Source organism: Dasypus novemcinctus, chromosome 10, assembly GCF_030445035.2.
Source record: "Dasypus novemcinctus isolate mDasNov1 chromosome 10, mDasNov1.1.hap2, whole genome shotgun sequence".
NCBI classification, from domain to species: Eukaryota; Metazoa; Chordata; class Mammalia; order Cingulata; family Dasypodidae; genus Dasypus; species Dasypus novemcinctus.
In genome coordinates, this window is record NC_080682.1 from 33,658,487 (window position 1) to 33,682,669 (window position 24,183).

Genomic DNA, 24,183 nt, shown 5'->3' on the forward strand with positions numbered 1-24,183 from the left:
TCATATCATCAGTGAATAGTGAAAGTTTTACTTCTTCTTTTCTTATTTGGGAATATTTCTATATTTATCTAGCCTAATTGATCTTGCTAGAAGTTCTAGCACAATATTGAATAACAACGGTCACAGTTGGCATCCTTGTCTTATTCATCATCTCAGTGGGAAAGCTTTCACTTTGTCTCCATTGAGTACGAAGCTAGCTGTGGGTTTTCCATATATGCACTTTACCATGCTGAACAAACTTCCTTCTATTCCTATTTTTCAGAGTGTTTTTAACAAGAAAGGATTCTGCATTTTGTCAAATGCCTTTTCTGCATCAATCAGGAGGATCATGTGATTTTTCTTCTTTAATTTATCAATATGGTTTATTACATGAATTGATTTTCTTGCATCAAACCACTCTTGGATAAAATTCACTTGATTGTGGTATATAATTCTTTAATGTGCTTTTGGGTTTGATTTGTAAGTATTTTTCTGAGGAATTTATATCTTTATTCATTAGAGATATTCTTCTGTAATTTTCTATTTTCATAGTTTCTTTATTTGGTTTCGATATTAGAGTGATTTTGGCTTCATAGAATGAATTTGGTAGCATTCTTTCCTGTTCAATTTTTTGGAAGAGTTTGAACAAGATTGAGAGTGAATTGTCTTTGACTGACTGGTAAAATTCACTTGTGAAGCCATATGGTCCTGGACTTTTCATCTTTGGGAGGTTTTAGATGACTTTCAATCTCTTTACATGTGATTGGTTTTTTGAGGTCTTCCAATTCTTCTAGGTTGTTCATGTGTTCCTAGGAATTTGTCTATTTCATCTTCCTTCTCTAGTTTGGGTTTATAGTTCTGCATAATATCCTCTCATGATCTCTTTTATTTCTGTGGGGTCCATGGTAATATCCTCTCACTCATTTCTGATTTTATTATTTGCATCTTCTCTCTTTTTTTCTTACTCTGTCTAGCTAAGGGTTTGTGAATTTTGTTGTTCTTCTCCAAAAAAGAAAAAAACAACAACAGATTTTGGTTGTGTTGATTCTCTTTTTTTGTTGTTCTCAATTCCTTTTATTTCTACTCTGATCTTTTTGTTTTTACCCTCAGCTTGATGTGGGATTAATTTTATGTTCTTTTTCTAGTTCCTCAAGGTATGCAATTAGCTCCTTGATTTTAGCTCTGTCTTTTTTTAATGTAAGCAATGAAACCTATACATTTCCTTGTCAGCATTGACTTTGCTGTGTGTCATAATTTCTTTTTTTTTCTTTTTGATAACTTTAACGATTTTATTGGCTAAGAGAAGCCTAAGAATTAAAAAAAAATTTGCAGAGGAATGACCTTTAGCATAAAATAAATTTCTGTGATTTAGAAGGACAGATCTCATATGAGTATTTTTGACATATGTGAAATTTTACAACTAGTACAAAAAAGACAAAGTACACTGAAATATTTTTAAATGTAAAAAACATTCCAGACAACATAAATATACAATCTTGTTATAAAAGTACTTATATCAAATTTTGCATAAAATAGTTATGCAATATACTAAATTGTGTTTCTCCAGTCACTCTTTACTATCATCTGGCTTTTCTGTTTTCTGTACTCTCCATCCCATTTTCCTCTTTAAGATATTACTCAGCCCAATTAGAGTTCAAATGTCCAGCAAACTCCTGATGTTTTCTGGAATTGACAATTTCGATGTCATTACTCCATAAGGATAACAAGGATAATAGCCCTTTTGATTTTTCCACTACTAGGGTTTCGTCAATTTCAAGAAATGGCTTCTTATTTGGAGGTTCTGAGGAATACAATGAATCTTTTATAATCTCAGATTCAGCTAACTCATCTGTGTTCTAAAATATCTATTAATCTCTGAATTTTGCCAAGATTTTCCTTGTTCATATTTTTTTATTGCTTTTTCTGATTTGTCCTCTTTCTCCTCCCTCTTTCTTTCTTTTTTCTTTCAGTTTTCTTCTGGCAGTTTGCTCCTACATACCATCAGACATTCCAAGACCCTTTGCTATTTCTATGCATTGTTAATACAGGCTCTGACAAAGGTTTCTAATTCATTAATTCATTTCACTTGATACTGTATTGTTAATCTCTCTTAGGGCCTTTTCCTCTTGTACAAACTGTGGACATAAGCAGAGGATCATTTTTTCTTTCCTTGTCAACTAAGTTGTATATTGTTTCGAACAGTTTAACACATCTTGTTCTGTCAAGGACTCTTTCACAATAACAGTGGCTAATGAAACTACCACATATATGCTTAAAATGGTGGTTTCTAAATAATCATAGGCCAGTAATGGAAGTGTCTTTCTAACTTATCTTTTGCCCATTCCAAGGGATGTAATAATTTCATTAATTTTACATCTGGGTCTAGAAAAGGAGTTCACCTGTTTTCATCATAAAATCAACAAAATTTGTAATCTGATAGTCTGTAACTTTTCCACCACAGCTTTTATTAATCGAAGAAGGATCTTCTAGAATAGATTGATAACTGCTAAGGATATGCAAAAATATTTCTCCTCCTCGTGACTGTTTATGAGTAAAGACTTTGGAACATGATTTGTGTTTGTTCTAGTAAATCAGACAGCCACTTAGAAGAAAATTAATAAGTCAGGAAAAACTCCAGTGCAATACTGAAAGTAAATGTCATTCGTCCTTGGTGTGCACCACTTTAATGTTATTGTTTATAAATGTGGGGCTTCTTTATTGCTGCCACCTATGTGGGTATCACCATTCTTCAAGAAATTTACATGTGCATCTTTATGATGAAGTAGTGCCACATCCCAGCTGGCAGCTAGTTTGCATGTTGTTGTTCCTTCATTGGAATATTTGTGATAGTAGTTGATGCCAAGTCAAAATGCTGTTGTACTAAAATATTCAATTTGGTAGAAAGATGCCATCCTGCGTGAACACTATGGACTTCACCAGTTAAACATGGGAATAAAACCTTTTTAGGGCAATCAGACACAAGACTGTCCTTACCATATGGGTAGGTACAGAACAGGATTAACTCACACCTCTGAATCTGCATTAGATTATCTGAATTTGCAGTAAGCTTGTTACACTTGTGAATTGTTTCTTGGACATAGTTCTCAAGCATTTGCTCTTGACTATCACTTTTTGCATTAGTAATACAATTTATCTGCCCTCTATTTCCTATACATTCTGCATTCTCCATTTATAGTGTATGAGACTTATGTTGGGGCTCTGTACTTTTGCAAAGGGTTTCCACTGCTGCAACTAGACCATGCAGAATACTGCAGCACTATGAGTCCTCCTGAGGATTATGAAACCCAAGAGCAGCCAACCCTGCCATCAGCTCTTGCAAAATTTGGTGCTTTTGAGTCCAAGAATTTAAAACATGTACTCCAGAATCACTCACAATGAAATTCACCAATTTTTGGAAGGTAAATATATCATACATTATTCTGAAATAGTCCATGGAAAATTATATTGAGCAAATCCACAATGATTTAGATATGGGATCCAAAGGGATGATTCCTTGGGTTTTATTCTTTACTATCAGATCAAACTCAACATGCTGCCTGCATGATTCTGCCATATGAGTGCAATGATCTATAACAAATACCAATTTATGAGATTAAAAAAAAAAACCCTCTTCATTTTGCTTTAACTTTCTGTTAGGGCCTGCAGGGAAAGTGGGCAGAGGCTATGGGTCACAGCCTCCTGGGAAAGGGCTGCTGATTGGGTGTGGAGGGTCAGTACACACTCAAGAGTGTCTGGTACTAGAGAGACGGGGCTATGTTTTCTCCCGTTCATCTCTGAGCAAACCAGGTCTCTCCAGGCTTCCCAAACGCAGGAGCATTTGTGCATGGCCCTAAACACTGACACTTACACACTTGAGCTCGTGCATGTGCAGAGGCTGTTTGACAGCCCTGCCAAGCATCCCTTCCTTCTCAGTAAGCCAGATATGCGGGTCGCTAACCAAACAGGAAGAAGGTGGATCCAAGGAGAACAAAAACCCTCTGACCTCAATTTCTTCTACCTGCTATTTTTTCCAGTCAGTTACCTGAAAACCTCCACAAGAAAGGAATACCAACCACAGCACCTGCTAAATCAGCCATGCCTTGAAGAACACTGCCATCACATACCATATTCCCTTCTCCATTTCTTTGTGTCCCATACATTTTGATATGTTGTGTTCTCATTTTCATGGTTCAATTATCAACAGAATTCTCTTGCAATTTCTTCTTTGATCTATTGACTATTTAAAAATGTGTTGTCTAATCTCCATATGTTTGTGAACTTTCCCTTTTTCAATCTGTTATTGATTCCAGTTTCATTCCTTTATGATCAGAGAAAATGTATTATATACTTTTATCTTTTAAAATTTATCAAGACCTGTCTTGAGACCAAACATATGGTCTATCTTGGAGGATCTATGAGTGCTTAAAGAGAATGTATATCCTTCTCTCTTGTGGTGTAATGGTATATAAATGCCTGTTAGTTCTAGGTCATTTATCATATTATTCAATCTCTCTGCTTCTTTATTTATCCTCTGTTCAAATGTTCTATCCAATACTGAGGGTGGTATATTGAAGTCTTCCATTATTATTGTAGAGACATCTATTTCTCCCTTCAGTTTTGCCACTGTGTGCATCATGTATGTTTGGACATGCAGGTTAGGTGAATAAATATTTAGTATAGTATATTAGTCAGCCAAAGGGGTGATGATTCAAATTACCATAAATATGTAGGCTTTTAAAAAGCGTATTTATTTGGGATAAAAACTTACAGTTACAAGGCCCTAAAGAGCTGAAATCAAGCTTACACTCTTATCTAACTCTGTTGCCACATGTTGAAGTAAGACAGCAGGCAACGTCTGCTAGGGATCTGCATTTCTCTTCCTCTTAAAGCTCAATTCTTCTGATCTCAGTTGTAGGCTGGCATATGGCTCATCTGTCTTCACAGGACTCACTTCTTTCTGAGTTCAGCTGCTCTGTTATCTTTACAAGGTCAGATGTAAACTATCAGGCGAGTGGCTCATCACTTTTCCTGGGGCTTCTGCCAGGTATATGGAGCTTTCTCCCTCTGTGTATCTTCTCTGTGTGTCTACTTCTGTGTTCTAGATTGAGCTTCCATTATATAGCCTTCCAAGGTGGCAAGGACTCAACCCTGCACACCCTAATGAAGTGGTCAAATCAAGAGCCCTAATCTTGATTTAATAAAGGAAAAGTGAAACCTATGATGGTAATACAATCAAAGGGGTATCATGCAAAGAGGAACAGACCATTTCACAAACATAATATTGGTTTTTTTTTGGAATGCATAAATAATACCAAACTGTCACATTCCCCCGCCTCTGAACTCTAAAAAAACATTAAAATATTAAAAAAAAAACAAAAACAAAAACCTTAAATCCTTTTGGTTAGCAAAGCTAAGTACAAGATCACATCACAATCGGTTTATAGAAATACAGTTTGCATTGGGGAAATGTCTTATCTGTCTATAGATTTTTGAAACTTACAAAACAATTTGTCAGCTTCCAAGATACAGAGCCACAGACAGAGGATAAATATATGAATTACCATTAGAAGAAATTGCAAGGGAAACATGAGTCACAGCTCCCCTACAGCTCCTTAATCCTGTGGGGCATATTTAATTAGACTTTAAAGTCTGAGAGACATTCTCAAGATGATGGTTATTTCTATTTGGGTCCTTATGGGGCTCACATTTTCCACAGGTTAACCCAATGGCCATTTTCTTGGTTCTACCCTTATCAAGCATCTGGGTGTCAACTAAGTTCTTGACATCACCCTCCAAGAATGTTGAGAAGATGGTCATGTTTTACCCAATCTCTGGGGTAGAGTCCAGCTCCCTTAGTACAGTGAGTTGGAAGCAACATTCTCCTTGATCTCTGACCTACAGGCCCAACCCTCTTAGAGCAAAGAGTTGGTGACCTGGCCTTCCCTAATCCATGGGAGACAGGCCCAGCCCTCTCAGACATATAGAGTGTTGACCTTACTCTCCCCAACTCTTGGGGAATGTGCCCCACCCTCTTTGTAGGTTGGGGTGTCCAACCTCTCCCTAAACAGTGAGCTGGAATATCCACCACCTTCAACTGCCAGGGAAAACTCACCCTCTGGGTACACATGGCTGAAGTCCTTCTCTTGGCTCAAGCAAATGTCTTAATTCCAGACTTCCGTTCTCATGATTTTCTTCTTAAAGTTTTTTTCCCTTCCATATCTCCCTTCATGACCCTTTTAGACCAGGCTGACAATGATTTTGTTCATACAGCTCTCACAAAATGTTTGTTGGTTTAGCATGCAGAAAGCTCCAAGACATCAGACAGTAAGACTTTCCACAAGTCTTTCCTGGATAACTGCATTTTCAGTCCTGATTTACAAGTTCCATGTTTAGTTAATTGTTCAAATGGGGCACTATTGACTAGGGGCTTGATTTACAGGGCTTGGAGTTTTCAGAATCAGTTTCAGGTTTCTTTTTGCCTACTTATCAAGTTAGATCTTTCCTCCAACATTTTGCTATAAGATACAAGAAGCCAGCATTTCCACATTGTAGAAGGCTGCATTTTCCACATTTAGTTTGGAAGTCTCCTTGGCTAAATATCCAAGCCCATAATTTTTAATTTTTGCCTTCCATACAACATCAAGAGTCAAGCTTAAAAGTTCACAGTTTAGGCCATGGTGGTGTTTGTGGTGGTTTTACTTGTAGATGGCAGCGATGTCAGGCATCAGATGGGACTGGACAGCCAGACAAAGTTGCCTTACAGTTCTTGCCAGACAAAGTTGGCAATCTGCCTCTGCCCAAGCTGACTGACTCTCATCTCCTCCACACGGGCTTCATGGGCTACTTGATAACGGGATCCAGCAGAGGCCAGTGCTGAGGGTGGGTTTGCATTGCCAGCTTATATTTATTAATTCCTTTATTTGTTGTTGGATATTATCTTTTAAAATGCCAAGACAATATGTATGCCGAGAGGGACCATATAGGTTTTCATACATGTTTGCATATATGAAATCACATCCAGAGGGTTTTCCTGAAAAAGGTAAGAAAACTTATAGTGAAGTTCTTGAACAATTCCATCCAGTGAGTTGAAATATCCAAAATACTTCCTCCAGTTTCACTGATACTTGTCATTTGTGAATTTTATGGACCATGTTTCCATGATATCTGGAATTTGTGTTAATCTGTATGTTAATCCCTTTGTAATTAAAATGGTCATGAGTACTCTGAAAAAAAAAGGAGTTGGGAAGCAGACTTGGCCCAGTGGTTAGGGCATTCGTCTACCACGTGGGAGGTCCGCGGTTCAGACCCTGGGCCTCCTTGACCCGTGTGGAGCTGGCCTATGTGCAGTGCTGATGCGCACAAGGATTGCCGTGCCACATAGGGGTGTCCCCCACTTAGGGGAGCCCCACACATAAGGGGTGCGCCCCGTAAGGAGAGCCGCCCAGTGCGAAAGAAAGGGAAGCCTATCTAAGAATGGCGGGGCCCACAAGGAGAGCTGATACAGCAAGATGACGCAACAAAAAGAAACACAGATTCCTGTGCTGCTGACAACAACAGAAGCAGACAAAAAGAAGATGCAGCAAACAGACACAGAGAAGAGACAACCGGGGTGGGGGTGGGGGGTAGAAGGGAAGGAGAGAGAAATAAATCAATCTTTAAAAAAAAAAAGGAATCAATCTTGCTAATTCCCTGTGGTTTTAAACATGAACCTCTTTTCCCCCAAGTCCCAACAAGTTTCATCATTTACTTCTAAGACCTCATCAAAAGTCTCTTTAGCTTTCATATTCCTTCCAACAGATCTTCAAAGCAATCTAGGCATTTTCCATCAGGCATTTCACAAAATCTTTAGGAGATAGGTCCACCCCTCTCAGACCTGTGGGTTGCTAACCTTAACCACCCTAATCCTTGAGGAATGTGCTCCACCCTCTCTGTACCCTGGGAAAGCCAAATTCTCTCAGAACATCTCTCAGGAACATCCACCCTCTTTGCCCTCTGCTGGGGCAAACTCACCCTTTCTGTACTCATGAGTGGGGTTCCTCTCTTGGCCCAAGGTGAAGTCTTAATTCCAGATCTCAGCTTCCATGGTTTTCCTCTTAAAGCTGTTTCTCCTTTAATTTCTCATTTCCATGTTCTTTTTATTCTAGGCTGACAGTGGTTTTGGTTATACAGCTCTCTCAAAAACCTTGTTGGTTTAGCATGCGGGAATCAGGAATCCAAGCCAGCAGACAGTGAGACTTTCCAGAAGTCTTTCTGACATAACTGCATCTTCAATCCAAATTTACAAGTTTCTAGTTTAGTTAAGTTCTCCAATGGGACACTTTCATCTGGGAGCTTTATTTTCAGAGGATTGGAATTTCCAGAATCAGTTTCTGTTTACTTTGTTCCTAACAGTTCAGTCTTCAGCATATCTTTCTCATCTACTATTTTGCTATAACCTGGAAGCAGAAGCCAAGCTGCATTTTCCAGGTTTACTTTGGAAATTTCTTCAGCTAAATGCCCAGCTCACCATTGTGCCTTCCATAAAACCCCAGGAGTTAATCTTGCTAAGTTCTCTGCAACTTTAAAACATGAATTGCCTTTCTTCCAGTTTCCAGTAATAGTTTCATTATTTACTTCTAAGGCATCATAAAAAGTCTCTTTAGCATCCATACTGCTATCAACAGTCTCTTCAAAGCAATCTAGGCCTTTTCCATCAAGCATCTCACAATTCCTCTAAAAAATACCCCTTACCCATTTATAAAACCATTCCAGCATTTTGGGAATTGCAAAAGCACTTCCCCATTCCTCAGTACCAAATTCTGTATTAGTCAGCCAAAGGGATGCTGATGCAAAATACCATAAATTGGTTGGTTTTTATAAAGGGTATTTATTTAGGGTAGGAGCTTACAGATACCAGGCCATAAATCATAAGTTACTTCCCTCACTAAAGTCTGTTTGTACATGTTGGAGCAAGATGTCTTCTGATGTCTGCAAGGGTTTAGGATTCCCATGGTCCTCTGGGCTCAGCTCCTTTGTTTTATCCACAAGGTCACTTGTAGACTGTCAGGCAAATGACTCTGTCTCTTTCTCCAGCTTAAGACTTCAGCATCAAACTCCAACATCAAAACTCCAACATTAAGAACTCCCAACTCTGTCCTTTGTCATGCCTTTTATCTGTGAGTCCCTACCCCCCAGAGGGTGGGGACTCAACAACCTGCTGGCACAAGAGGTTTACATAATTACTTAATCAAGTAAACCTATGAATCCAATATAATCTAATAAGGTGAGAGGAAATGATCAGTTTACAAACATAATCCAATATTTCTTTTTGGAATTCGTCAATAACATCAAACTGCTACACCCCGCTCTCTCCTCCTCCCACACTTTCCTCCATTAACAACATCTTTCATTAGTGTGGTACATATGTTACAATTGTTGAAAACATATTGAAGCATTGCTACTAACCATGGTCAATGGTTTCCATTACAGTTTACACTTTGCACCACACATTTTTAAAGGTTTTGACAAAATGTATAGTGGCCTGCATCTGTCATTGCCATGTCATTCTGAACTATTCCAACATCCCCCCCAATAGTCCTCATGTTACATCTATTCTCCCCTCTCACTCCCTCAGAACCTCAGAAAGGTGAATACTGCCTTTATGTTGCTGATGCAAGTTCTTTGATTGCTAGAATAATAAGTCTACTTTAGTCCATATTTGCATTTTCCCTTATGTTTGTTCTTTTCTTAATCTTAAGGATTTTAGGACAGTGATGCCCACTCTGTTTCTGATTGAGAGACTTAGATCCCATGGGGCATATGGCTGGAACTGTCTTGCTCACAGTTGTAGATTCTCTGTTTTTGGCTTGGGTATTTTCCATCATCATCATTTTGTTAGTTGTGCTGGGCAAGTCCAATGAACTTGAGAGTGAGTGTTGCAAATCTGCTGAGATTAAGTGCTCAACCGGCATATGAAGAGATGGAAGAGGTCTCTTGTACATAGTTAAAATATTAATTATATGTTCAAATAAAAGGGGGCAGAAGAGCTACATATAAGGAAATTAAATGGGTCTAACTCTCTCTACATATATTAACATTCTTTAATTAGTTTGCATTGCTGTTAAGCCATCATCTATTTGATTACAAATGCTCAGGGGCATTTCTAAGAATATGTTTTTAAAATATACATAGTAATTGCAAGCCTTAAATATGTGCTAAAACTGTGGTTTAAATATATATAAATGTTTCTAAATTAATTAATTTTTATTTTTGCTATGAATATTTCTAAATCCATATAGTACTTGTAATGATTAAATCAGATGTTGAATGATAAATTTAACACAATATTAATTAATTTTGGCCACTATCATCAGAATACTTAAATTCTTACAAAATTTTAACTATACAAAGCCTTTTGTTATGAAAGTATTTGCTGGTGTTTTATAAAAAATTTTTGTTTATCTTATTCTTAAGCAAACAAACAGCTAAAAAGGAAAAATAAAACTTCAGTACTTGGTCTTAGAACAAACTGAAAAGTTGTGATAGAGTTAAGTTATAGAAAAAAATATGAGAATTTTTTTCATGAATTATAACAAGTTTGTAATACTAATATAGGTTGTTAATAACTGTTGGTTGGGAGAATATGCACCAAATATAGGTAGTAGTAATATTTTGATGATGTTTTTTCATAGTTTGAAACAATTATTTCACAACAATGTAAGGTGTTAATGGTGCAGTGATATTTGGGAGACCTGTATGATGATATTCATGTTTGCTTTTTTAGTTCACAAATTTACTCTACACTTATTGTTTATGTATGGTCATCTGTGAATGATAAACTTCAATAATAAAGAAAAAAGTATGTGAGAGCATTGAAGAAAATATGCAAAATGTTTTTAATGTTAAAGAAAATAGAAATATACTAACAATTTTTGATAGTTTTCTTAGATATTCTAGACAAATCTTACATGTGTGTCTATATATATTAAATATTTATACAAAATGATCATTTTCTCTTTTTCTTCTGAAGCTTCGGTTTCCACTCATATCTAAAATATCTGGTAAAATATTTATCATTTAAATTTGTTATACGAATATTTTCTTGCTACATAAGCAAAATTAAAAATCTCATCTTGTAATGCTTTAAAACGTCAGTTTGTAACTTCATGAGGTTAAATTTCTGTATGCAGTAATAAATCTTTTGTGTCTACCTGCTAATCATTTGAAAACCCTCTTCTATGATATGTCAAAAGCTTAAGTAATTAGCATTTCTTTTTAAAATTTCAATGTTATTCAGAAATTTATTTCCTTTCTCTCTTTTTCTATAAGTTTGTTATACTGTTTAAAAATAAATTCTTTAGTTAAGTTCTTTGCTTATTAAAGAAAATGGAGAAAATTTATAAAGCTGAGAATGGATAATGAATCCAAATTTTGTGTTAGTCCATAAGTTTTATTCTGATAGTTGGATAAAATTTCCGTTAAAAATTCCTCTATATAAATTGGAATTGCATTTTTAATTTTCCCTGGTATTCAATGCATATTTAAGAAAGTATATTTTCTTCATTTTCCATGTGTTCAATATATTTAACCTTTTTCAATGGATATTAGATATATTCCTTTGCATTGCAGCAGTTTGTGTTCTTATACCTTTTATTACAGTTTTCTTTCTAGAATTTTATCTGGTTACTTTACAAAATGATTTTTGAATAATTAAAAGCATGCTCAACCACTGTATTATCATTGAAATGTTTAACAACTTTTCACCTATTTGTCACTATATATTAATTTAATCAAATAATTAAGATGTGCTTTATTTTCCTCTATATTCTGAATTTCTATGGACATTTCAATTTATATAATATTAATATAAATTATTGTATTATGAGATATTTTTGCTCTGAAATCTACATTGTCTAGGATCTATATTTATTGCAGTCCTCTTTCTTTTTTTTTGCAATTAGAGACAGCTTTGATAAGCATTTATTTAGAAATAATACATTTTTACTAGTCTACCTTGTATGTACATTGTTTCCTTTCTTATATTTATAAACTATCTTATTCTGGTAATTTTTATGAGATGCTGGCCTTGTTTTTATTTATGTACATTTTTATAAATTAAAAATGTTTTGGCAATGATGTCAACTGATTCTCTAATTTTTCAGACAATAATAAGTTCAGGATACGCTTAAGTTTTAATTAAATACAGAAAAACCTAGTCTCTTATAATATATTTTAGAAAGTATTTGTGCTGTTATTAAATAAATATAATATAAACTTTAGAATATACATAAACACCGGACTATGTACCTAATCATTTTTTTTATCTCTATGTATATAACTGCATATCATAAATTATATATGATTTTGTCTGAAATATTTTTTAACACAAAATCCTGCTCATGGTAATATGTCAAAATTATATACATTGTAAAAGTTGTAGTCATTAAATAATGTTAAATAAATTAAGACTGGAATAGATGATGTCAAAATATGAATATTAGTTTTCATTTTCAAATTATGTTACATCATAATGATAAAAATGGATTATATTTACTGAGCACCTACTGAGTGCCAGACAATATTCAAAGGGCTTTAGGTACATAATTAAAGTTTATCTTCACATGATAACTCTCAGATTGGTTCTTTAAATGTCAAATATTAATCTCAGTTATTAGAAAACCATCCTCCTATGTATTCAGGAAAGTCTTAACCACAATCCTTTCATTTTCTCTATGTCACACACCTCACATCCAGTCCATCAGCATATCATATTAATTGATGTGCACAATATATTTGAAGTGTGATTATTTCTCAACACCTCTTCTACTACCCCTGTGGCCAAAAGACCCACCATCTACACCTTTAAATTATGGCTGAAACCTTCTAGGTTGTTTCCTTGTTTTCTGCTGTATCCCCCTTGAGTTTATCTCAATGATGGGCCCAGATTGTTTTTGTTAGAAAGTAAGTTGCAACATGTCACTTTGCTCCACAAACCTACAAGTCTTTCTATCACACTAAGGGTAAAAATCAAACCATTCTAAGAGACTCCAGATCCAATACGAGCTTGCCCTTCCTTGCTACTTCTATGAACACATCCTTTTTGAGTGTGCCTGTCCTGCTGTCTTTGGTGCAGCCACACTAACCTCCGTATGATTCCCTATTCACATTAGTATGATGCTGCCTGGACTTTGATTTTTTCTTCTGCCTGAAATTCCCTTTGCCCAGATAACTGCATACATCTTTTCCCATTCTCTTTCTCATAAGATCATCCCTACCACTCTACTTAAAATCACATCTACCCCATCCTTTTTCCTTGTCTCATTTATTTTCCATAGCAGTTAACCAATCTAATATTCTATATATTTTACTTATACACTTTGTTTCATGTCAGTTTTCCTCTGCTATGAAAGCTCTATTAGCACAAGATTATTACTAATTAGTTTCAATCCTGTTTCCCCAGGACCTAGAAAAGTGCCTTTATAAATGTATTTGAAGGCTGCATTTTAGAGGATGAAACTGGAACACAGAGAAATTACAAAACTTTTTCATGGACAGTCAACAGGTTAAAGGTCAAACTTACTCTTGAATCCAGACAGTCTGGCTGTAGAGTTCAAGTCATTCATCACTATTCTATGGTATGACTGTTTTTCTATGAAAGTATACTGCTCTTGTCTGAGTTGAAAAAAAAAATTCCATTTCTTTATTATATATTTTTAAAACTAACAAAAATAACAGAGTTTTATAAATGTGCTTCTTGCTGATAGGCATTCCATAAAGATGTTAAAAACACAGTATGTTTTTGGCGGTACTATATAAATCTTTTCAAACATACATGTAGAGTCTTATTTACAAAAAAATAAGGTGATATGTCTGGGATAGTTGGAGAACCTGTATTAATCAAGTACTGGCTGTCCTGGTATATGAAAAGGTTCAGAAACAGAGTGGTGCAACAATGGGGAAAGTATCATCCTTATATGTAGCCATGTGCAGACAGTTGCTAAGGGGAATTTATGGGTGGTTCTATTCCATGAGATAATTCTCTACTATCTTCCAAGATGTTCTCCTTTTGTGTGTATATTAAGATGTTTCAGATAGTACTCTGTCCATATCCCCATCTGAGGGAAATGTGAGATTTATACATTGGGAAATCTTTTTGTGGGAAAAGAAAAGTTGAGCAGTAGGAGCCAGAATGCACTCACTTATGAAAAAAAATCTGGTCTATAATACAGTCAAATGTAAGGCAAAACTAGATGTCACGTTAACATGTATGGAATTCTACTACCCCTTCTCCCTCATTTTAGGAAAACCTAATACAGAATCCAAATGGTGAAAACTAGCAGTTGACTGTGATTTTCTCTCTTAAAGGTCAACTGGAATTATGATATATTTAATATTGAAGTTAATAACTTTTCACTATTCCTGTCCTAACAAATGAATTCTTTGATTTCCATGGTCCAGTGGAAACTCTCTTTTGTATCATTTGGCAAAGTCATCATTTAATACTTGTTGTTGTGAATATTTCATTAATATCTCAATGGACCCTGTAATTTGCATAAGTACAAGAATTGTGTCTGTTTGTCCATACAGTTGTATCCCCAGGGTACAATATAATACTTGGAATATATATATATAATTCCTTTTTTTCCTGTGGATTGTCTTTAAGGAAAATTTCAAGTTCTTGAATAGGTATAGAACTGTTCAGGTTACTATTTTTCTGGTGTGAGCATCTTTAAGAAATTGTATATGTCATCAAAATTATGACATTTAATAGCAAAAGATGTTCAAAGCATTTTATTGTTATCCTTTTAATTTTTGTGGGTAACTATAATGTCATCCATTCTTTGATTCCTTTATTGACAATTTTGTCTTCTCATAGTGGTTGCCCTGAGGGTTATTAACATTTAATTATTAGAGATAAAATTAATATTTCTCATTCTTTGTCATATTTTTGTGATAAATTTTACTTTCATACATGACTCAAACTTCACAATGAATCATTGCAGTTTTCCTTTAGACAATGAAGTTACAGCAATTAATTTTTAAAAATCTAATATTTGATATACTTACCTTCAGTTTTTACGTTATTATTTCTCTGAGTAGATCTAAAGTTCCTTCTGTTACCATATTCCTTCTGCCTTGTAAATTTTTGCTGCCCAAGTCTGCTGGCTATAAATTTTTCTGTGTGTTAATTTTCTTGCAAAGGCCTTATTTTATCATTATTTTATTGTTTGTAAGATATATAAGTGAATATTGAATCCTGCACTAACTGTTATTCTCCTTCAGTATTTGAAATGTCTCTCCATTTTGATCTGCCGTGTATCATTTTATGATGTCTGTTAAAATTTCATTGGTTTTTCTCCTGTATATAGATTCTCTTGCTCAATTTGAAAGAAAATTAGACTGATAACAGGGACAAACTTAATTGAAACTTAAATTAAGAAATTGAAAATCTTATTTGAATAGTAGAAGTCCTTAAAATGATCCTGAATATTGTAATTATTGTAATTTTATGATATTTAGAAATACTTTTGAAGTATTTCTTTCTTTTATTCAAGAAAAGCCATCTCAAAAGATCACAATCAGGAAAGTAAATTTTAGGATGCTATAGCTTCACATACCTTTATTTCTTTATAAGAAAACCTGTTCATATTATATTCAGTATTATGTCTCTGAAAATTTGTTCTTAGAGAAATTTTGAGTATATAATTAAAACACATTCTGCTATCAAACATATGCTTGTTTCACTAGAGATGTATGCATTTTTCTTTGCTTAGAAACTGATGTCTTGAAAATTATTGGATTGGGTAACAAACTTACACTTAAAAATTAACTCTTTAATTACTTTGGGCTGCTGAGATTGATCTGGTAGAATCATAGACAAATATCACTGCTATAAAATATTTAATTTCATTGACAGAAAAATAAATATATGCTCTTAAAATCTCTTCAAATAAATAAATCCTAGAACAAAAATTTAAAAAGGAGAAAAAATAGTTGAAACAAGTGTGAATTCAAGTTATGTGAGATAATTTCTCAGGAATGTGTTCACCTAATGTAAATTTAGGAATTATAATTGAGACAAGGCCATTTTTCATAGATAGAGGCTAAGGTAGGTAATTGGAAATGAAAGGATCTAACATCATAGGAACCCTCAAAGGCAGGCTAACTTTTGAGATCTTGGTCCATTTGTATATGGTAGCAAGTTTTAAGTTATTCTATATGCTATGCTTTTGTTTTCTAGAGCCCTAATTAAATACTAAATAAATATATAATATAATCATACTGTACCAATAGATATCTGGAAGTATAAAAATGGATCTAATCAATTCTTGTGAATGGGCATGAGAAGGAAATAATGGAATAAATATCTCTCACACTCAGATTCTAACATAATTGATGGTTAATATTGACCATGGAGCTGAATTTAAATGAAGAAATAAAGAAGATACTTATAGACAGTCAAATTAGAAGTAATCTATCTATAAATTAAAAGCAATCTAGAGTTAATATATAGGTTCAATGCAAACCCATTAAAAATGTAAGCAGGTTTTTTTTGTTGTTACAGAAATTGAGAATCGGAATCTGAAATACAAATGTAAAAATAGAGAATTATGTTACTCAAATCAAATTTGAAGAAGAAGGATAAAGTTTTTGGATTCACATTGTACATTTAAATAATAAACAGAATATGATATTGGTGAAAAGATATGTACTGAGAGAAATGGAATCAATTAAAGAATTCAGAAATAGATTCACACATGCATAGTAAATGATTTTTGCTAATTATATTCAAGCATATCTATGGGGAAACTTTTTATTTTGTAATGGGACTGAAAAAATAGAAAAGTTTTTTTGCCAAAAATGGGTACATTAACTCATTAACTCATCATTTCAGCATATATAAAAGGTATCTTATAATAGTCCTTAGGCAATATGGAGCTTAGTACTTTAAAATTTCTAAAATAAACATTGGATAACTTCAGTGTGACAATGGATTAGTCCCATATTTTAGAATAAAAACAAAATTTGTGAGTCCTTTAAATATGTGCTAATATTGATTTGGTCTTGCCAAGTATAACTTTTTTTTTGACATCCAGAAATATATATATGAAACTTAGATATATTTAAAAATTATTAAATATTTATTTTATTAAATAAAAATATTAATTTGCGATTTAAAAATTAGAAGATGATCAATAAACCCAAGTTTATATATTTTTAATCATAATAAGAATAATTGGATTTAAACTAGATGGAATGTTTGTATGCATATTATCAATTACAAACCAAAAAAATGTATTACATATAGCCAAAGTATGGAACACCTGGCTTAAGATTCTGGTCACATGCATTTCTAATTTTTTTAATGATTTGGTTATAGTATCAATTATGAGTGCCAATGTTTGTTAATTAAATATATATATGCATACATTTGATTTTAAAAGTAAAATTGTGTGAGTCCTTAACTTATAACCAAATTTGAAACATTTAATGGAAATTATTTTCATAGTTATTTCTTTATATATTTAATAGTTCTACATGGCCTCACTCATTATGTCTGCTTGGACATTCAAATATATTGCTATTTTAAAGAGGAGTAATCTTTGGACAGAGGACCTAACATCACCTAGAGCTTTTAAACATTGGGCTGGACCATGAATTTATACTTTCAGATTCCAAATTCTGTTTTGGTTATCTTTCACCATTGAGGACTCTAGTACATCAGTGAACTGATGGCAAGAAATGTATTAGGGCTATTTTCCTTGTGAGTCCTAATTACTTATAAAAATAATAGATGTATTTCTTCATATTCATCAAATTTTTTATTTTATTTCTTTCAATTTTGCTTTTACCACATCTCCATAGAAAATTGTCTTAACCTTCTTGCAGTTTATGTTAACCTCTCTCCCTATGGCACTTTCAAAATAAGGAAAGAAAAGCCTTTGGGGTTTCCTAGTTAAGTCATTCACACATTTTTTAATTAAGTGAAAAATTTAAGAAACAATATATAGTGTGATAGACAGTCACAATATTCAATTAGTTAGAATATGTGGATTGGATTCCTAATTTGATTTGCATCTTTTTTTATTCCTAATACATAGACTTCAACCTAAAATTTGCCTTCTGTACCAGTACTTTTGAGCTTTTTTCTTTTCCACTGTGTTGGTTGTTTCAACTAATTATATAAGAATGTTTTCACCTGATGTTGGCAATTATTCTATATAAACTTTATCTTTCCCATAGGAATGTTGGAATAGGGCTTCCTTCCCTCTCCATCATTACTTATACTCTAAGTGGCTTTTACTCTTACTTTAAAAAAAACATTTCAATATAGTAAAACTGGAGCTTTACATACATTACAAATTTAACTATTTTACAGAACATTATTTGTAACAAATTAAGTGACCTCAAGAATGACTCAATTTCTATGAGGTGAATACATAGAGAAAGAAAAGTAAATCCAGAAAATAAGAAATAAAAGCTATCCTCCAACCAGTGCTATATATGAGCAATTTAATGAAACTTTGGCTTCTGGTATAGGTAACTCTTTGATTCTTAGTTTAACTATAGGACTATCCAAGAAAGATTTCTATTTTATTCTTTCTAACATTAATTTTTTCCTGCTATTTTAAAATTATATATTAAGTCATATTAAATGCATAGACTTTTTTCCATTTTTTGAAGTAATATTTAATTACTGTTGTCTACAGCTACTTTAATTATGATATAGTCATTTAGTTGTTATTCCATTGATGTCTCAATCAACAAAACATAAACAAGTGTAACACATTGAAAGAAAAATAATTTCTTGTTATTTTCTTCTGAATAACTCTTTTCAATCTCAGGAAAATTTTGAGGAAATAGAAAAATATATGGATTGCCAAGAAATTAAAATTCCAAAAGCAATAAACAGAAATTATTTTGCCATTAGAGGAGAATATAATGCCACATATTTGAGCAAGAAACATGAAAGAAATTTGAACCATCACACAAACTTTAATTCAATCATATTGCATCTTCCCAATAAATACTTTGATTAATATTGTTCAGCCAAACCAGAAGTGCTAAGGCAATTGGGAAAGTTTTAGAGATTAACTCATGAAATTAAAAAACAAACATTAGGCTCTGGTTGTGAGAGTGAACCTAATTCAGACATTCTTTAATTAAAATTGTTTTAAAGCTTAAATTTTACTATCATAGTTTTTCTTATATTTCTTCTAATCTTCTAGAAAAACAATATTTTCATTCTGTGAGTAGATTACAGCAAATCATTTCACACAATTGCTGAAACATCTAGATTTTGTTGTACTGTTTTTGTTTTGTTTCGTTTTTTAGGAGGTACAGCGATTGAACCTGGGACCTTGTACATGGGAAGCAGGGTTCAACCACTGCGCTACACCCACGCCCCATTATTCTATTTTATTTTCAAATTTTTTCTTTATTTTTAAAGTCATTTTAGATTATATAAATGTTACATGTAAAATACAGGGTATTTCCATATACCCCACCACCTCCCCTTCCCATACTTTATCCCATTAACAACATCTTTCATTAGTGTGGTACATTTGTTACAACTGATGGACCTGTATTGAAGCATTGCTTCTAAGTAGAGTCTATAGTTCAAACTATGTTTTACACTTTGCACTACACAATTTATAGGTTTTGACATGCTAGATGACTCACTCTCAATATTTTATGATGATTCTAAAATATTTTTCTAGCATAGTGCTACTTTAACTCTTGGAGATATGCTCTTTCATAATACGATAGTTTACTGTGAAGTAAGAGTTAAAGAAATAGCATGTATATGTAAACAGTTCTGATAATTTATCAACAGTGGAAAATATACATCAACTACCTGGTGGTTTATATTTTGACATAATGAGGAAAATATTCCATTTTAATTTTAGTTTTATCTTGCTAGCTATGTGATATAGAAGTCATTTCATATTACTATTTGTTCCATAGTGTCTTAATGGAAATCTCTTGAGTTAACAGTCTCTTTCTGTTTTCGTCATGGCTTGAAAAATATCCATATCCATATTATGTGAGAAAGGGGTGTCTGCAGAATAAAACCATGGTATAATAGGAAATAATATATGATTATGAAAAGCATATGCATATGAAGAGTTATCTAGATTGATTCTTAGCTCTGGCATGTATTAGTTGTGAGAGTAGCTATAAAGGTGAAATAAAGCAATGTGCAAAAATTCCATTCCACAGCAAGTGTTTTATAGATTATAGATTTTATTATTTTTCTCATCCTTTGCAAAAATTGTTGAGTTTCAATACTGAATCCTAGATATCTACAGTTTTCTGATTTCTAGTAAAATGTTATTTATGTTTCTTTAAATTCATTTCTAAGGTTTATTCATTATTATTAAATTAAGAATTACAGACACTTTCTCTTTATAATTTCTGAGTTCTCTAATATTGATTCCTTCATACCAAGTTAATTTTTTTCTTTTGGCACCTGTAAATATATATGTGAAATTTAGATAAAATGTTTGAAATTATGCTATTTTGGTATATGAAAAGGTAGAAGATGATCATTAAGCCTATTTTTATAGCTATTTTAATCATAATGCAGGTCACTGGATTTAAACCACATGGAATGTTTATGTGCATATTATTTATCATGTAAATATACATATATATCATGTGTAGCAAAAGAATGGAATACCTGGTTCAAGGCTCAGGTCACATACATTCTTAAGGATGCAGTTAAAATATTAATTTTGAGAACCCATGTTTGTTAATTAAAAAATAAATTTGATGCTAAAAGCGCAATCATTTGAGTCTCCTGCAATTATAAACAAAATTGAAATATTTAAAAGAAATCTTTTATGGTTATTTCTTTATATATTTAGCAGTTCTACTTGACCTCTCTCATTGATCTTTATCGTTATACAAATGTATTGCTATTTTAAAGAGCAGTAAATATTGGACAGAAAGACTAGTATCACAAGAAGCTTTTAATCATTTAGCTGGGCCATGAGCACATGCTTTCAGATTCCAAACTGTATTTTAATTATTTTTCACCATTGCAGATTCAGGTAACATCATTGAACTGATGGCAATAAATGTATTAGGACTGATATTTTTCTTGCAGTTCCTAATCACTTATAAGAATAATAGATTGATTTCTTCATATTCAACATACTTTCTATTTTATTCCTTTCAATTCTGGTTTTACCACATCTACATAAACACTTCTTTTTCAACCTCCCATTATTAATATTTATAACTATCTCTCCTCCCATGACACTCTTAATTTAGAGAAAACAGTCTTTGGGTTTTCCCATTCAAATCATTAACATATTGTTTTATTTAAATGGAAAATTTATAAGCATTTCAAATTATTATAGTAACTCAAAATATTTGGTTAATTAGAATAGATGATTTGGTGTTCTAATTTGTTTTGTCTTTCTTAATTTTATTTGCAGACATAGACTTCAGTCTAAAATCTGCTTTTCTGACACCTCACCTAAGTATTTCTCTGTCTCTCTGCCTTCATTCTTTGCACTAATACTATGAAAGCGTTTTTGCGTGAGATTGCCATTTTCCTAAGTAATTTTTACCTTATCTTTTCCAGAGTTTTGTCATAATGAGGATTCCTTTTCTTTCATTATTTCTGCTCTAAAAGGCTTTTTCTCTTACTGATGTGATCCATGTTAATATAGTAAAAATGGAGGTTGAATAACATTGCAAATTTAAATGTTTTACAAAACATTATTTGGAAAAGATTATGTGACCTAAAGAGTGACTCAAAATTCTGATAAGAAAAACACATAAAATATTTTGAAAAAATCAATTTTAAATGACTAGTAAATTCTAACTTCCAACCAATGCTAACTAAGAGATAATAAATGAAACCTTGGATTCTGGTATGTATAACTCTTTGATTATCAAATTTTTAAACTGCAGTTCTACACAGGAATGTTATTTATTTTATTTTAACTTTCAATTTTTTCTATCTTTTTACTCTCAAATATTAAGGCTTATATCTGGGTGCAAAGTTTTTTGATCATTTTCAATGTAATATTTAATTACTATTTTATATGGATACTTTAATTATTATTTAGATTTATTTATTTATTTGTTATTTCACTAAATCCACAGCCAACAATACATAAACAAGCATAACGCATTGAAAAATAATTTCTTGATTATTTTCTTTAATAATTCTTACTGTTCCTGACTAAATGTGTGAGGGAACTGAAAAACTTATGGGTTGTCAAGAAATGATATCACCCAAAGCAATAAAATGTGCAACTATTTAACTATTAAAAGAAAACTTAATACCAAGTATTTAAGTAAGAATTGTGATAGAACCATGAACCTTCACACCAATTTTAATTCAATCATAATGTGTCTAATAAACACTTGATTAATTCTGTTTAGCAAAACCCAAGAAGACCTAAGGCAACTGGGCCAACCTAACTCAGGTATTGCACACTTAAAGTTGTTTTAAATTAAATCTTACTGAAATAGACTGTTCTTCAAAATTTATTCCAAATTTCTTAGGTAAGTATTAATATATCCATTCTACCAGTGAGTAGATTATAGCAAATAATTTTACTTAATTGCTAAAAGATCTAGATTTCTGCTTTTCTATTTCAATGCTCTGTCCACTAATATGCTACCTAATGTATTTAGGTATGTTAAGGAAATTTCTTTTAGCTCATCACTTTGTGTTTTGGTGTGATTTATTATGAAAAGAGCTAATAGAATACAGTGGTAAATTGACTAGGTGACCACATGGTTTTAGAAATTACCTGAGTAGGACCAATGAACAGTAAATATTTGGACTGACACCTTTTCTGATTCAGACACAGTTGTTGTCTTTGTTCTTTCCTAATGTTATTCCAATGCTAAATCACCTGATCTATTTTTTGAGGAGCTGAGGTATGAAAAAACGCTCCCTTGAGAGTCATAAATAGAAAATCATTTCCACGAGTAATTTATGGATCTAACTGAACAAACCTGCATAATTTAGCATTCAATTTCACCAGCAATTGGGAAATTACAGTGACATTAAGGGGCATAATAAAAACTATTTGATCACTTACAGTTTTCAAATTTGCAAGATCGTTTACCTTTTTTTGTTTGGATTGAACACCATCTCACTATGTTAGAAGGTCATTACACATCAAGTATTCATAACATAGAACTATAGAAATAAGTAAAGCAGAATATGAGAAATGCCTGAAATTTATGTCATACCAAGGATGTGTGAGAAGGCATCATCCAATAAACTGTGGAAATACTTAATTGATGCTTGATATACCTATATATTCTGTTGTCTTCACCTTTAGCAAATTAAGAGTAGAAGATTCAGAGATTTTTTTTTAAGAGAGCAAGCCCTACTGTCTGCATGGAACTCATTCATTTAATTTTTCCTCCATGGCAGTTATTACCATCCATATTCATAGTCTAGTTGATTACTATTACTTACACCTTGCAATACAATGTCACTCTTGTTAGATGGGCTTCCTCCAAGTTTCTCAAACCACACAGCCATGGCCTACACATGGCCTTTGCATTGGGGTTCCCTGTATGCAACTCTTTTCTCTAATGAAAAGGTGTGATTAACTCTTTCCCCTTAAGATCTTTGATGAAATGCCAACATTTTACTGAGGCCTGCCCTGACCACACTATTGATGACCAGTTGCTTTGCCATGTCCTCACCCCCAAATCTCTCAGTCCCTAATCTTTATTACATTTTCTTTTCCTTATGCTATGCCTCATGTTCTAATATGGCATAACTTACTTTTGTATATTTGTCTATCTCCTAGCCAGAGCACAGGGCCCAAGAGGCCAAAGATCTTTTATTGTTTGTTTTACTGTGTACATACTATCTGTTACATTGAAAATATACAATGAATTATTACCAAATAAATGAATTACATGAAGTGGCATCATGAATATAAAATACATATTATATAATTAAACCAGCAGTAAACACCTCCCACAAATGTATTAACCTGGAATAATATATATAACTTTAAATTTGCAGAACAACATTTAATTTTTCCTTTGTTTTACCTATGCATCATTTATAAAAATCTATTATGATTAATCCATAAATTTCTTCATATTTTCAAAGTTTAATCTAAATTAACTACATTATCTGACAAAAATATCTTTTAAAATTAATATGTAAAATTTAAAAATGCAAGACCTTTCAATTTGAAAAATCGAAATAACTAAAATGATAAATGT

The 24,183-nt window shown here is 32.7% G+C and overlaps 1 pseudogene; it reads right to left on the reverse strand.

The window, feature by feature from the left end:
• Positions 1-1,559: 1,559 nt before the first annotated feature.
• LOC111764884 (integrator complex subunit 13-like) overlaps positions 1,560-24,183 on the reverse strand; it is an 81,907-nt pseudogene continuing 59,283 nt past the window's right edge.